The sequence below is a fragment of the Dermacentor silvarum genome, chromosome 11 (assembly GCF_013339745.2).
Source record: "Dermacentor silvarum isolate Dsil-2018 chromosome 11, BIME_Dsil_1.4, whole genome shotgun sequence".
Classification (NCBI taxonomy): domain Eukaryota; kingdom Metazoa; phylum Arthropoda; class Arachnida; order Ixodida; family Ixodidae; genus Dermacentor; species Dermacentor silvarum.
In genome coordinates, this window is record NC_051164.1 from 64568945 (window position 1) to 64583212 (window position 14268).

General features: G+C 46.0%; 1 protein-coding gene across 4 annotated transcripts in view; it reads right to left on the minus strand.

Annotated features, from left to right (window-relative positions):
- LOC119433205 (MYG1 exonuclease) overlaps positions 1-14268 on the minus strand; it is a 194220-nt gene that overhangs the window by 116590 nt on the left and 63362 nt on the right. The window lies entirely within an intron of this gene.

The window sequence follows — 14268 nt, forward strand, 5'->3', positions numbered from 1 at the left end:
AATTTCAGTTGACAGTCAGCGCCTGTCCTGCGTGTATTTCTGTCTTCTTCGTCCTAATTGTGAGCGCTGCACAGAAATTCACCAAGGACACGATAATACTTTCGCTAGAGGTCATTATTACGTACCGATTCAATGCTCTGCGAACAACATAATAATTAAAAGCGTGCGGGCCAACCCTGAATAAAAAAAGATTTGACATTACTCGCATTTGAGTGCTGAGAAGGAGTGAAATCTTACTGTGGTATATAGAGCGTATATCCACTAGGGAGCTTACATGCAACGCTGTTGCATGTAGGCTCCCTAGTATCCACTTTTATGCGCAGATGATCATGTGAAGGAAAGCTGGACACGCGCACTTTACATACAGGGTCTGGCTTATTTAACATTCGTGCGACCCCAGCTTCAGTGCGCGTCTCCCATTTGGTCACCACATCGGAAATACGTGATTGAAGCGTTGGAAATTACTGAGAATGGGACAAGTCGTTTCATTTACTCATAATCCCCAGTCTAGCATAACGCAGATCAAAGCCGAAATATCGTTGCAGTCGTTGCAAGTACTCGCCGTGACATTGCATTGATGTCATTATTCCATAAATGCATTCACTCTGGCGGAATATCCCTACCATGCTTGAAACATCACGTCTTCACATCGCGCAGATTGCACCATAATTTCAGCTATGCCCGCGTATATGGCGTGACGCAAGCATGTAACTTTTCGAAACTGCCTCGCGCTATTCGTCTCTGGACCAGCCTTCGTGATATCGTTGTTTCGCTCAGAAATCATGACGCCTTTTGCAGTAATTTAGGCAAACATTGTGCTCCACACTGCACGTAGCTTTTTTTTTTTTTTTGGTTGGGTTACACGGTTACTTATCAATCCGATTACTTAAATGTTTTCAATGCATTGTCACGCGTTGTGTCTGTGTTATTCGCCCCCCCCCCCCTTTTTTTTCCCCCTCGTAACATTACGCAATGCATAACGTTCCAATTCATTGTAATTTTTTTTCACTTCTTGCTTCTTATGCAATTATTGTCTGTTCATTTCTTCTTTTTTTTTCTTCTAACATTTCTCTAGTTTCTGTTATATGCAGATTTCTTCCTTTTGTGCCAATTTCTGAATCCTGGTATGCATCGATATGTAATGCATGGGATGGATGTAACGTAATGCATGTAATGCGTAGGATGGATAACCGGTGGACCATTAGAGTTACAGAATGGATACCAAGAGAAGGGAAGCGCAGTCGAGGACGGCAGAACACTAGGTGGGGTGATGAAGTTAGGAAATTTGCAGGCGCAAGTTGGATTCAGCTAGCGCAAGACAGGGGTAATTGGAGATCACAGGGAGAGGCCTTCGTCCTGCAGTGTACATAAATATAGGCTGATGATGATGATGCATCGATCTCTTTTTTTTACCGATTGTATTTTGTTATAAAATGGTACCCTATGCCCCTCTCACCCTATGCCTCTTCGTAGGCCTGTGAGGTCTTTCTAAATAAAAATAAAAAAAAAATACCGGGAGACGGGCAGTGACGCGACTTCGGAGAGCGCGCGAAATCGCAGACAAACTTGATCCAAGGAGCGACTTGACTCAAGCTAACGCGAGAAACAACTGCTGGCACGTTCCAAAGCGCATTCGACAAAAGCTACTGTGCGCAGTGTTTGACGAGCCATGACACGCTCACACACATTGCTCGCGTGCCAAGTTGCCGACCCACCCACGGACAAGCGTGATGGCCAGGGAGAGACGCGTTCCTTCGATCGAATCCGATGGCGCCACCAGAGCACGGGCTGTCGCATCATTCACCGCTTCCGATGCGCTACGGCGCTTTGCCTACATCGCGCTTAAGAATCTGGGGCCGGATTCACAAAGTTTTCTTTTTCTTTCTTAGGTTCGCTTTGCCATTGGCTGGCCGCCTCCGCTAATGATATGTCTGGCATCCGGATTGACTGAAATTATTTCTTACGAACAATTCTAGCGTAAGAAGTTTTTGTGAGTTCGGGCAAACGTCTTACGCTAGAATTTTCCGTAAGAAATAATTTCTGCCAATCCGGATGCCAGACGTATCATTAGCGGAGGCGGCCAGCTAATGGCAAAGCAAACTTACGAAAAAAAAAAGAAAACTGTGAATCTGGCCCCTGCTTTTTAGTCGCTAACACGTCAATGCTAACACGTCCCTGCTTCGACGTCATGGGGGCTGAGTCAGGATCCGTTAGAGAGCTTCTTGGAAATGCACGGAGAACTGTGGAATGCACCCGCAATTTTTACAATTAAGTGTCACACATAAAAAGAAAATGTATCGATGAAAACCTACTCTTCTTCTTCTTCTTTCTGGGGTTTTACGTGCCAAAACCACTTCTGATTATGAGGCACGCCGTAGTGGAGGGCTCCGGATGAATTTCGAACACCTGGGGTTCTTTAACGTGCACCACAACGCAAGCACACTCCTTCGTATGCAGATATCACTGAAACAATACATGAATATTATGTAAAGAGAACGACTGCTTCGTCTCTAAAAGTCACAGAATCACCAATGTGTGGGATATAGCGAAAGTAATTCATTTCAAATTGATTATTTACGTAATTACTCAATTATTTAGGTAATTGAGCAATGCAATCCAACAGCACAATTATTTTGATTAATTATTGATCATGCGTTTTAATTACTTGAGTAATTTAAAAGATGGATAATCAAAATTAGTTAACTAAATAGGTAATTAATTAGACACATTCAGCTCTTTAAATTGCGGTGACAACCACTGTGTATAATTGAAATTGGAATACCTCAGGGAAAAATGAAGCCTTTATTTCAAACTATGTGCCGTTTGAATTACATAAACTACAAAAAAAAAAATCACAAACAGCATAAATCTCGACGTACGTGCTGGCGGCGTACAACCAGCATAACTAACAGCAAGAATCAGCGACGGATCGACCGATGTTTGCGGCGGCGCTGCTGTCGCATGGGCTGACATCACTGATCTCCACTGTCGCTGGCATGTAAGTACTGTACCTTTCCAAACTTGCCGCTTCACGGCAATGCATGGCGTTTCAGTACACTTTACCCTCAGAAAAAAAGAGACGACATGCTCAGCGCCATTTTTTATTTGTGATTTATTTTTGCTATCCCGGCGACCGCTAGGGGAAGGAGCGGCGCTAGCGCTGTGTGGTGACGTCAACCGCACCCTGCTTCACACGTGCGCAGATGAGCAGACGGCTCATTCTGCGAGTGGTGGCCGAACGCAGGGGACGCGACAAGCAGCACTGCACCTCGATCATGTCTGGTCAAGATGACCAAACGTCTCGCGTATCGCCTGAGAAAGAAAAAGTGTTAAAGTCGTCGGTCGTGTCCTGTCAAGATGATGAAGCGCCTGGCGTGGCGCCTGCCGAAGAAAAAGTGCCAGAGACTTCGGTCGTGTTCTGTGAAGATGACCAAACTCCTGGCGTATCCTGTGCCGAAGTAGCGTCAAAGACATCGATCGTGTCTTCTCAAGATGTTCAAGGGTCTGGCGTATCGTCCCGCTGAAGAAGAGATGTCAAATCTGTTGGCCCTGCTTAATCAAGATGATCAAGCGTTCGACGCATCGTCTGACGCAGAAGAGACGGAGTGGGATATGTGCATTTTTCTGGAATGTGACCCGGCCGGGCGTCCGTACGAGCGCCAAAGTTTTGAGAAAGCACTGGAAGAACTTGGACTTGACCACGACGTCGCATGCATCGGCAAGTTGCGAAGGACATGGCTGATTAAGCTGAAGACAACGGAGACTCTGCAAACCCTCGTAAAGGCTGGGGGCATGATGGTGAGAGGACATTACTGCGCCATCGTTGATCCTGCTATGGAGGAGACTTGGATGACGATTCACTGGGTACCGTTAAACATCTCGAGTGCATCTTTGCGGGAGGCGCTTCAAGAATTTGGCCTCGTTAAAAAGGTGACCTGTCGGAAGTGGTCCATGGACGAAGATAAGGTCGACACGACCAGCCGGCACGTTCGCATATGCCTCAAGGAAGGATTGGAGGTGACAGATCTGCCGCACCTGTGGGAACACTTTGGTGTGACAATGCTCATTGTTACCCCAAGGCGACCGCCATTTTGTCTGGTCTGCCTAACGCCAGGTCATTTGTGTTTTCAGTGCACCGTGCCGAGACGCGACAGGCGTGAACAGGTGTACGACCCCGACACGTGTTCGTGTTCGTGTTGCCATGTAAACCTTAAGACTAGTGACCCCCAAGTGAACGAAAATGTGTCTGCGAAGTCAGGAGGAGCGCAGGTGACTCCGACTGCGGAGCGTGGGGACGCAAGCGGTTTCCGGACCAAGAAAAGAAGGGCCGGCGGTAAACAGAAAAGTGTTCCCGAGAGCAAGACAGAAACACTAACATTCCCCGCAATAACGACTCAACAATGCATAGAAGGGATGCTTCGTCCAGACGAGTGCTTTGCCGTTACAGGAGGTCCGCAGTGGTGCTCCCTGCAGTGATGAGCTGTCAGCTCCCGAGCGTGGCCTGCTCTATTTCTTTTCTTTTTTTCAACTACGGATGCTGTATATGCAGGCTTACAAAAAAAAAAAAAAAAAAATGCAATGGAAAGCGGGTAAATACACGGAGAAGTTGTTTCTTTCTATTTGCGACGTCTTTTTATTTTCTTTCTCACAATTTATAGGCCAGATTCGGGTTCCGTCCTCCCGTAGTTCACCTGATGCAAAAAAAAAAAAAAAAGGCTACAGTGATCACCATCGTCATTGAGATTGTAATTGGTTTATGGTATTTATCGGTTATACTTGAACGGTGACGTGCGTGTGACGTCCACCTGTGCACTATCATGCAGATCGAAGGGCCGAAAAGTCCCGACTTTGCGATGTTGGCCAGATGTGCGATGAAATGTGTACGCGTTTAGCGTAGCACCACACGTGTTCCTTTGGCTTTTCGGCGTTCCGAGCAACTTTGTACAGACTGTGAATCGCGAGAGACGCTGGCATGCTCTCGTCGGTGCATTATTAGACAGTTATAGAAATAGCGCACGCAAGCGTCTTTTGCGTACCCAGAGCCCCCCAATGACCTGCTTGCTCTCTCTTGTGCTTCATTTGTGTGCTCTGCGTTTTAAGTGCGGCGTCTGTCGCGTGTGATCTGTCGTGATCACGCTCAAAAACAAGTGCTCAAGACAGGTGCAGAATTGATCGAAACCGGTTCAAGATAAACTGACACGATTGATAATAATTTAAGAGACAGGAATAACCGAGCATTAGGCGCATTAATTAACAGAAATTTGTTAAACGCGCTTCTAACTTTCATCAGCAAAGGCTTAGCTCCATGTGCGTGATGATTTGGCTCCATGTGCGTGGCGGTTTCCCGCCAGTTGTGCCCTAGCACAGGCGTCAAAACGGATGATGGATTGCTAAACACAAGGGAAACGCCGGCGCATCATTTTGTTTCGCAATTCCCCAGGTTTCACGTTAGTGGAGCTGCATTAACGCTGGATTTAAACTGCACATGACCATTTGGTCTCGGAATTCTAATTGTCCATGTACCCCAGCTTCGTACGCCTGGCAGCTTGCGTTCTCTTGGTGGCGCAGGCCTTAAAACTTCCTAATTGATGGCTTTCACGTGACGTCACGCACCCACCTTATCACTGTTTTGGGGCACCAACATGCCGACTACCAGCACTTCAGTCCAATCTATCTTATGGAAAGCATTCACGTGACGTTACGGACCCAGCTTATCATCATGTCGGTGCACCAACATGGCGGCTACAATGACGTCAGTGCAATCCATCTATAGAGAAGTTTTTTTTTTGGCTTTGTGCACGGAAGCACGAGGTCGCGGGATCGAATCCCGGCCACGGCGGCCGCATTTCGATGGGGGCGAAATGCGAAAACACCCGTGTACTTAGATTTAGGTGCACGTTAAAGAACCCCAGGTGGTCCAAATTTCCGGAGTCCCCCACTACGGCGTGCCTCATAATCAGTACTGGTTTTGGCACGTAAAACCCCATAATTTAATTAAATTTGTGCACGGAAACCCCCGAGCTTGCAAAAAGAACGCAAATAACCTAGAATTATTGCACCATAGTGCCATAGACGGTAGTCAGGAAAGGGGGGGGGGGGGAGGCAGTAAGTAATCGCTTCTCTGCATTTTGGCTAAGCAGAAAGCTTAGCATTGTGCAATGTTTTAAATTATAGTCCATGGAAGTTATTAATCTTTGAGATTTTCTTTTTCTCAGATATGCCGTAACGCGCCCAGATATTACGTTGTCATAATTTTGTGCCACTTGAGAGAGAAATGTACCGCTTTGATAGTTATTATGACTGCGTGCAATATATATAAAAAAAGGACAGTGAATGCCGGGCACGAGGACCTGTGTGCAATGTTTTTGTAGCCACTGTGTCGAGTTAATTGTATGCTACGTGATGTCTATGAGCGTGATTACGTGCATCAATATTTAAACTGACATACGGAATCGCACTGAACTGTCACGTGCGGGGGAACAGATAGTAGAATGGCATGTGTGTGTGAATGTCAATTTTTTGTACTGTGCCGTGTCTGACAATAAAGGATAAAAAAAAAAAAACAGAAAACAACGAGGTCGTGGATTATTGCATGAAAGGCCGCCTCAGGATCGACGCGTTGCACGTTTGATTCTCGGCTCGGCCTGGTGTCTAACAAATTTCTTTCCTCTGCATGTTTTGTTGTCTGACGACATTGTACGATGATTTGCAAGTTAAGCTGAAAATGGATCGATTCCGCCCGCAAGCATTTCATTCACGAAATCGCCTTGGTAGACAATACTTCCAATAATATAATTTTGTTGAGAGACGGGAAAGAGCACGGAAAGTTTGGTAAGGGGCGCGAGCAGCTACGACGGTGATTAGATTGGGCAGTACCCAGGGTTCGAGGACGTCGTGAATAGCTATGTTAAGATAGCCAAACTAGAGCGTTTCACTTGTTAACTTTAGGAACCTTCGATTTAGGCATACATTGTCATTGCAAAAGTGACGTCTAAGGAATTCCGCTGGGAGATACAATTTGTTGCCGGGATGGCAGCTTATTGTAAAGGGTACACTAAAGTTCTTGTCTTATAAATTTAATTTTGAAGTGAGCCTTGCCTCGTGTCTAGTTTTTTTTTTTTTTTCGCGCGGTCTAGCTACCATGCAGTCCTAGAAGTTCGCGCGTGTTTCCTTGCTTCTTAAATAAGTGGATTGTCGGAACCTGTAAAAAATGGTTATACGAGCCAAAAGAACCGTATGCTGCGCGTGCTGGAAATCCATACTTGAAACTACAGGACAAAATTACACAGCTGTGTCATTCCACGCTGTAGTTTCAAGTATGGTTATCTTACGTGTCCATGTTATTGCGCTCACCCGTGTAACTTCGCGTCCTCTTTAAAACCAATGGTCGTTTCGTTCCTTTAAAGTATCGTCTAGTACATAGCGTCAGGAAAATGAGTGGTTATACGAGCTTTACGACTTGCCTTGCCAAGCAATAGCCTCCCCCCCCCCCCCCCCCCCTTATTTTGAAGTAATCCACCTGCAGAGGCCCACTTTTGCTACTATATATCCATTCAGTGATGATTATAAACACATAAAAAGGCGGAATCTGTTTTCACTCGTTGCGGTTGTCCAGAGGCTGGCGTTGCTGAGGTCGCGGGTTCGCGGAATTGGGTGCACGTTATAAAAAGAACCAGGTGGTCAAACTTATTCCGGTGCCCCCTATATCTACGGTGTGCTTCATCATTAAATTTGATCGTATATACAACATTGTTCACAAAGGGGGCGGAGGATCCCTGAAGCCTTCATTTGAGCGGCTTTGCCCTCCGCCTCCTGCTACGCTGTACTGTGACCAAGCAAATAAAATCAATCAATCAAAACTAGACAATATAACCTATTCCGAAGAAACGGCGCACTGTATAGACTCGCGTACCGTCATTTTGAAAAATGTAAAATACTACACCTTTTTTTTTTTTTTTTTTTTGAGCAAATGACGCTCACTGATCTTGTACACGTTCGTTGCGAGGCGCCCGTTTGCAAAGCGATGACGTCACAATGAAACGCTTCGAAACAATCTTGAACACTAGAACAATGCTGTAGGATTGATACTCGTGAGCGCTATGCGAAGGAATATGGGAGCGCGGTGGAGAAATCAATGTCGCATATGACGATGCACTGCGCGCGAAATTAGAATATCAAGAGTAATGACAGAGAGAGAGAGAGCGGTTCCGTCACACTCTGACCGGTCGCACTCTCCAATGCGGACATGTCCGTTTAACCGGCCATCGTCGGAAACGTTGTTGTGAGAATAGGAATTAACTGAGCTAGTTGGTTCATAGCTAAGAACGACCTTGTCATAGACGACCTTGTCTCTGTTTCTTGGTCCTTTTTTTTTTTCAGTTCAGCTGTTAAAAGTTCGTCTTAACTATACACTATCATGCGCGCCTGTATCAATCGCTGCAGAGTTAAAAAAGGTTGAGAGATCGTTGACCTCGCAAAACCACCGAGGGCGGCACCACGATAGCGAAATGCGGTCCTCGTTTGCGATGCACGAGGCGTGATGTTGCCTCTGTGCCTTCTCTCGTGTCGTGCGTTTGTTTGCGGACGACGATTAGCGTGCTGTAGGTCACGATACGAATGTGCTGACTTCGCGTTTTCCAGAAAATACTCGCCAAAATGCAGCTGACACAAATCTTATCGCAATCCGGACGTGAGCAGCCGACCGAACGACACCGCTGTTCCCCGTGGCTTTTCTTTCTTCTGCCACACTGCGTCGAAAGAAAACACGTCTACGTAGTTGCTTTTATTTATTTATTCTCTTTTTTTATTTACCTATCTTTTACGCCCTCGTACAATGTACGTGAGCAGCTCCCTTCCCCTTACTATATCTCCTCTTCCTGTCCTTTCGAGCCCACCAGAAAGGGAACATTTAGCACCGTGGGGGATTATCGTTAGCGGAGGGCAAAAAAAAAAAAATAAATAAATATCAGAAGTGGAAATTGACGGCCCAGATGTATGCAAACCATTAGTTAGAAGCCGAGATGCACCAAAATAACCTCATGTTGCAACCGTCGCCATCTTTTGTACAGCTGTCAAAGAAACGAACGAAGACATTTTAAAGTGTCACATGAAAATCCGCAAGCGGAAAATGGCGTCGTGGTTTTATGCTATATCGCGTGAATTTTAAAGGATCTTTAAATGAACTACAAGGGATTCTTTTTTTCTCGTTTTCATTGCTTTCTTGCATAGCCGTCGACCCAGTAATTACGCTATGTGGAGCCTCAAATTTACCTTGATCTCAACTAATAGCTAATTACGTTAGCTTTCAATGTGACCAGTTGACAACGCGCGCCAAGTTCGGCGCGGCTTCGTAGGTGAAAAAGGCGACGCACCACGTGCTCGAAACGTGGCTCGAGGGGGGAGGGGGGGGGGGGTTTCGTGGTAACAGACGAAACCTATAACACACACGCTCTGTGGGCATGGCTGCCAAAACCAACCTGACTCCGTTCAGTGCTCGACAGGACAACCAAGGGAAAGTCCGCCCACCCTGCGTTTTCGAGGAAAGCGTAGGGCCGATTTGGCAGCTCTCGGCGTCAGACATTGGGGTCATTGTACGGCCTTCAACCTCGACACTCGGTCTGACTGGCAGGCACCACGTGACCGCCAATCCGCTTTGGGTGAAAAGGATGAGTCGCCCTTGACACGTCGCACGCGGCGTGTTTTGAACGAGTCGCGCAGAAGATGTACCTGCAGTGACACTTTCCAGGAATTTAAGTCCAGAGCTACCTAAAAAGACGGAAAGAGCGGGACACGGAAATATTTCTTTGGGTACTAATTTATTGTGCAGAATTTTTACGGCTTACGCAAATTAATTAATTATTTATTTTTATACCTTACAAGAGGGGTGGGCGAGGGGGACACAACATAATTACAGTAAAAATTGATGAATACAGGTCAAATGAATTAGTGAACACATGGCACGAATAAATAAAATAATATGATGCCGGCAGCAGTATAGACGATAATCGTGTCGGTTAGCGTCGATGCGTGTGATTTCTTCGACGGCAGATTTGAATTCTGCAGGGTCGGTGATCGTAACGATATGGCCCGGAAGGCGATTCGCGATCTGATATTAGAATTGAGAAGAGGTTAATTGCCGTGTGGCCTTCAAGGACGCTACGAGTTCAAGGAACGGCGAGACAGCGCGGTGCAACGTCTCCAAAGACGCCAGCCAGCGCGCGCAGAGCGGGCCGAGCGTTGGCGATGCCGCTGGACGGAGGCGCGTCCTGTTCTTCACAATATATAGTTTAAAACTTTTAGTTTTAATGCGTGTGGGCTAATTCTATTGTTTTTGCATATCTCTATGTGAAAAGGAGTAGTCAGCGCCAATAAAAGACGACGGCATCTCCTAAGCACCATATATAATAATAATAATAATAATAATAATAATAATAGAATAATAATAATAATAATTATTATTATTATTATTATTATTATGTGCCATCTTACAATATGCGTACATCAGAAGGCAGCCCGTCAAAGCCAAGGAAATGGCTTACACATCCCGTAGAAACTGGCGCCCGAGATTCATCTAGTAATTTTTGCAAGAAACTCTATGGAACCTTTCATTTTTCTCCGTAGAAACTGGCGCCGAGTTCATCTAGTAATTTTTGCAAGAACACTCTATGGAACCTTTCATTTTTAATTGTAGAGTTTACAATTAAATTCTTACTAGGTCTGAGGGGGGGGGGGGGGGTGGAGGGCTTGTTTCATCCGGCATTTCCTCCTCTGTACGTGGGGTTAATTTTATTGTAGAAGGAGAGGGGCACTTGCACTAGAGCATTTTGAACGGGCCTAAATCTGGCCATGGGCTATGACCCGGCAGTAGTATATATTGCGCTCGTATCTCATTGCATAATAATTGCGTTGGTATGTCTCAGGTAAATTAGCGGGCCCAAGCACTTCACGCGTGTTGTGCAGCTACATCACTCCGCAAAGGCGTCACCGCATAGCGGTAAAGTACAGGTCAGCGGCGACAGCCCAGCCGGGTTGAAAACGCGTTTTCTTTTTTCAAGCTACAAAGCAAAAAAACAACATAAAACAATCTGCGTAAAAGTAGTGGTCCTGTTGTCACCTGCAGGCTAGGTAGGGTAGGTACGGGTTCATCCACCCCAGAAATCTTTTGACAACCACCCACTCTAAACGACATTTCTTTTTCATTTTCTTTTCTGCTTCTCTCTATCTCCCCCCCCCCCCCCCCTTTTTTTTTTTTTTGACCACGCGTTGGCCGTGAAAACGGGATGCCCAGAAAATGAGAGAAAATACCGTGAAGGGATCGAAAAAGACGTCGTGGTCAGGAGGCGTGCTCGGTTCCCGCGTTTTTCTTGGAAAGTCGACTGGGCTACTGGCCGTCCTTTCGCGTGGTATCGCCCTCTTACTTTCTCGAAGGGGTCTCTGTACCATTCTAAACAGCAGTTTCAGGGAGCAGGAAAAAAATGGGTGTCCCAGCTATCACGTTTGCAACACGATTTCGTAATTAATTGGTTTTTAAATAACAACAAACTAACTTTTTTCTTATTAATACTTACGGCAGATGTGTCAACATTCTGGTTTAGAATATATATTCGAAAAAACAAACCCCGATCCCAATTCATTTAATTCAATTATGGGCTTTATGTGCTAAAACCACATTCTCATTATGAGGCACGCCAATCCTAAACACCACGCTATGTTTTGCGGGATTCTTTTGTACGCGTTTAAAGGAAAGCTCACGAAATATATGTATGTATATATAATATTACTTTAGTAGTGTGGTTTCCTGGGCCAGTTGGTGCATGATGACAATGTGGGGGTTCCATCAGGTTCAGACGCGAGCACAAGAAATTGAAACGCACAGGACAATGTTGGACAAACAGCGCTGTCCTGTGCGTTGCTTGTGCTCGAGTCTCAACCTACTGGTTGAAAAATACCCTACATACTAGTCAGCCAATGATGCTCCCTGTCGTCACGAGTTGTTGAACAGCTCTAAAGCGCCGATCCCATCTCATAAAGTAGACGCACCATTCTTTCAGATTTAATTTTTGTTGCGCAAGGCCGAGATCATTTTTCTGCCTGCGATTGTATCACGAAGCAGGGTTCCTCAGACAAGTGAATGCGCGACAAGTCGAATAACCAATCGAACAGATGCAGAAAAAAAAAAGGGGGGGGGGGGGAATGAAAAAAAAAACGCTGTTCGCGAAGTGGATCCTACCACCGTGAAAAGCGAAGTTCGGCCTGAAATATTTTTTTTTATTAAGGCGACAGCCCTTGATGGGCTAATGGGTCGAAAAATTGACCGTGCGACGTTATGGCGCCAAAGTTCAAACGCATGCGCCGGTATTTCTTTATCAGTAAAAGAGCTCGATTATCTCTGTCCGCGTTGAACGGATGCCCTTCTAAATACGTAATCAGCGTGGCCACAAAAGTGTCTGCGTGTGGCTTTCCCGGTTTTGTTCGTATTTGCCTAGCAATGTACATGTGTCTTATGACGTTTTGACGAGCATGAGTATGCCTGCGAGAACTGGACATAAATCTGTTGTTGAAAGTTTTTGTGTGCAACGCTGGAAATGAGTGAAAATTAGATTCATACGGTTGGGACTAAGGAAGAATCGGGGCGCTGGTTTCCCCTTCGGCTCGTTCAAATATATTCTACTTTGTATTACAACCGGTTGTACCGGCGGATAAGGGCACGGCATCGGGTGCCGGTGTGAGGGGGGGGGGCTCACTTTTGTGGCTGGAGCTGAAAAGGGTGAATACCGTGCCTAACATGTTCTTTGTGAGGTGTCACAAGCGGCTGGAACGAGATCGTTATGCAGTGATTTCTTTTTCCTTTTTTTTTTCCTGTTGTCTTTTTGCTGTCAATGTCAGCGTAGTGCATTCCGTAGCTGCATTCCATCGTGAAAAAGGTGGGTCACTGAACCTTCAGCGCGCCAGAGTTAGTAGAATACCAGGGTCAAAATTCTCTGCACAGGTACGCGTAGGGTCTCTTGTAGAAAGTTACGGAGTGCGACGCGAAGAACGTGAAGAAACGATAGCTTGCTTAGATGAAACCGGACCGAGGTAAATAAATACCGTATGCTCTCGTGTAAGAGCCGCATTGCTAGAAATTCGCCACACAAAAATTTTAAAAATAACACTAATTAAAAAAATATATACAGATACCGCGCCACTGTGGGAATCGGTGCACGCGAAGCTTTCGCGCGCACCAAGGCACGATGGTGCATTACGACAGGAGACAGCGCTGTAGATTTCACTGGCGAACGCGTCCCACAGCAATGTCTTAGAGGACCTTGCAGAGGAAACGGAATTTTATTCGGCATTAAAACGTGTTGAGTCACAAAACAGGACGCCCTCGACATCGTAGAAATGCGCCACAGAACCACAGTATGCACTGGCGTGTCGTGTAACTTCTGTCTTCATCGTCAGCAACGGAAGACGCGCTTAAACATGAATAATTAGCTTTTAATAAGTAAATTATTACTAAGCGACTCGGCTAACGCGCTGGCTCGCATCAGGCGAATTCGATGAATTTCGTTCGCGTTTCTTAAAATGCGGCATGTTCGCTCCGGAAGTGCTTGTGATCGGCGGCTCCCCTTCCCGGAGGCCGGTGACGTCACTGGTGACGTACTGAACATGACGGCGCCACCGTGCTCAACATTCAGCATGTATTATTCTTTTGCGGAATCATCTCTTCGCTAGAGTCGTAGCAGTTTGCGTCTCGGAAATAATCGTATAGGGCCTGCCATAAGGACCCAAGCACATGTTGGGCTCAAGCCCCTATATCTTGCTTACGGAAGCCGCTTGCACCCCATAATAACGACTAACTAACACTAATTGTCTAACTAACTACCTAAACTTACCGACTGACGAACTAACAAATAAATAAGTAAGCAAACTTGCAGGCGCAACTTGGAATCAGCTAGCGCAGGATAAGGGTAATTGAAGATCGCTGGGAGAGCGCTTCGGCCTGCAGTTGCTGCTGCCGATGGTGATGGTATATGCACATATATATAGAAATCTGACCCGAGCGGTCGGGTCTTATTATTTTAGTGATAAATAATTAAGGTAGCCCTGTTTAAATCCTGGTTAGCTTCGACGGTAGAGCGACCGACCCAGATAGGCATTGATCCGCCGGACGACTGGGCCTCCGTCATGGACTTATTCGCATCAGTACGTTGATGGGATTTCACAGGCCACTGACACGCAGGTGCCGGGTAGCGAGGCCCTTGCAGGTACAATTCTTAGGAAGAT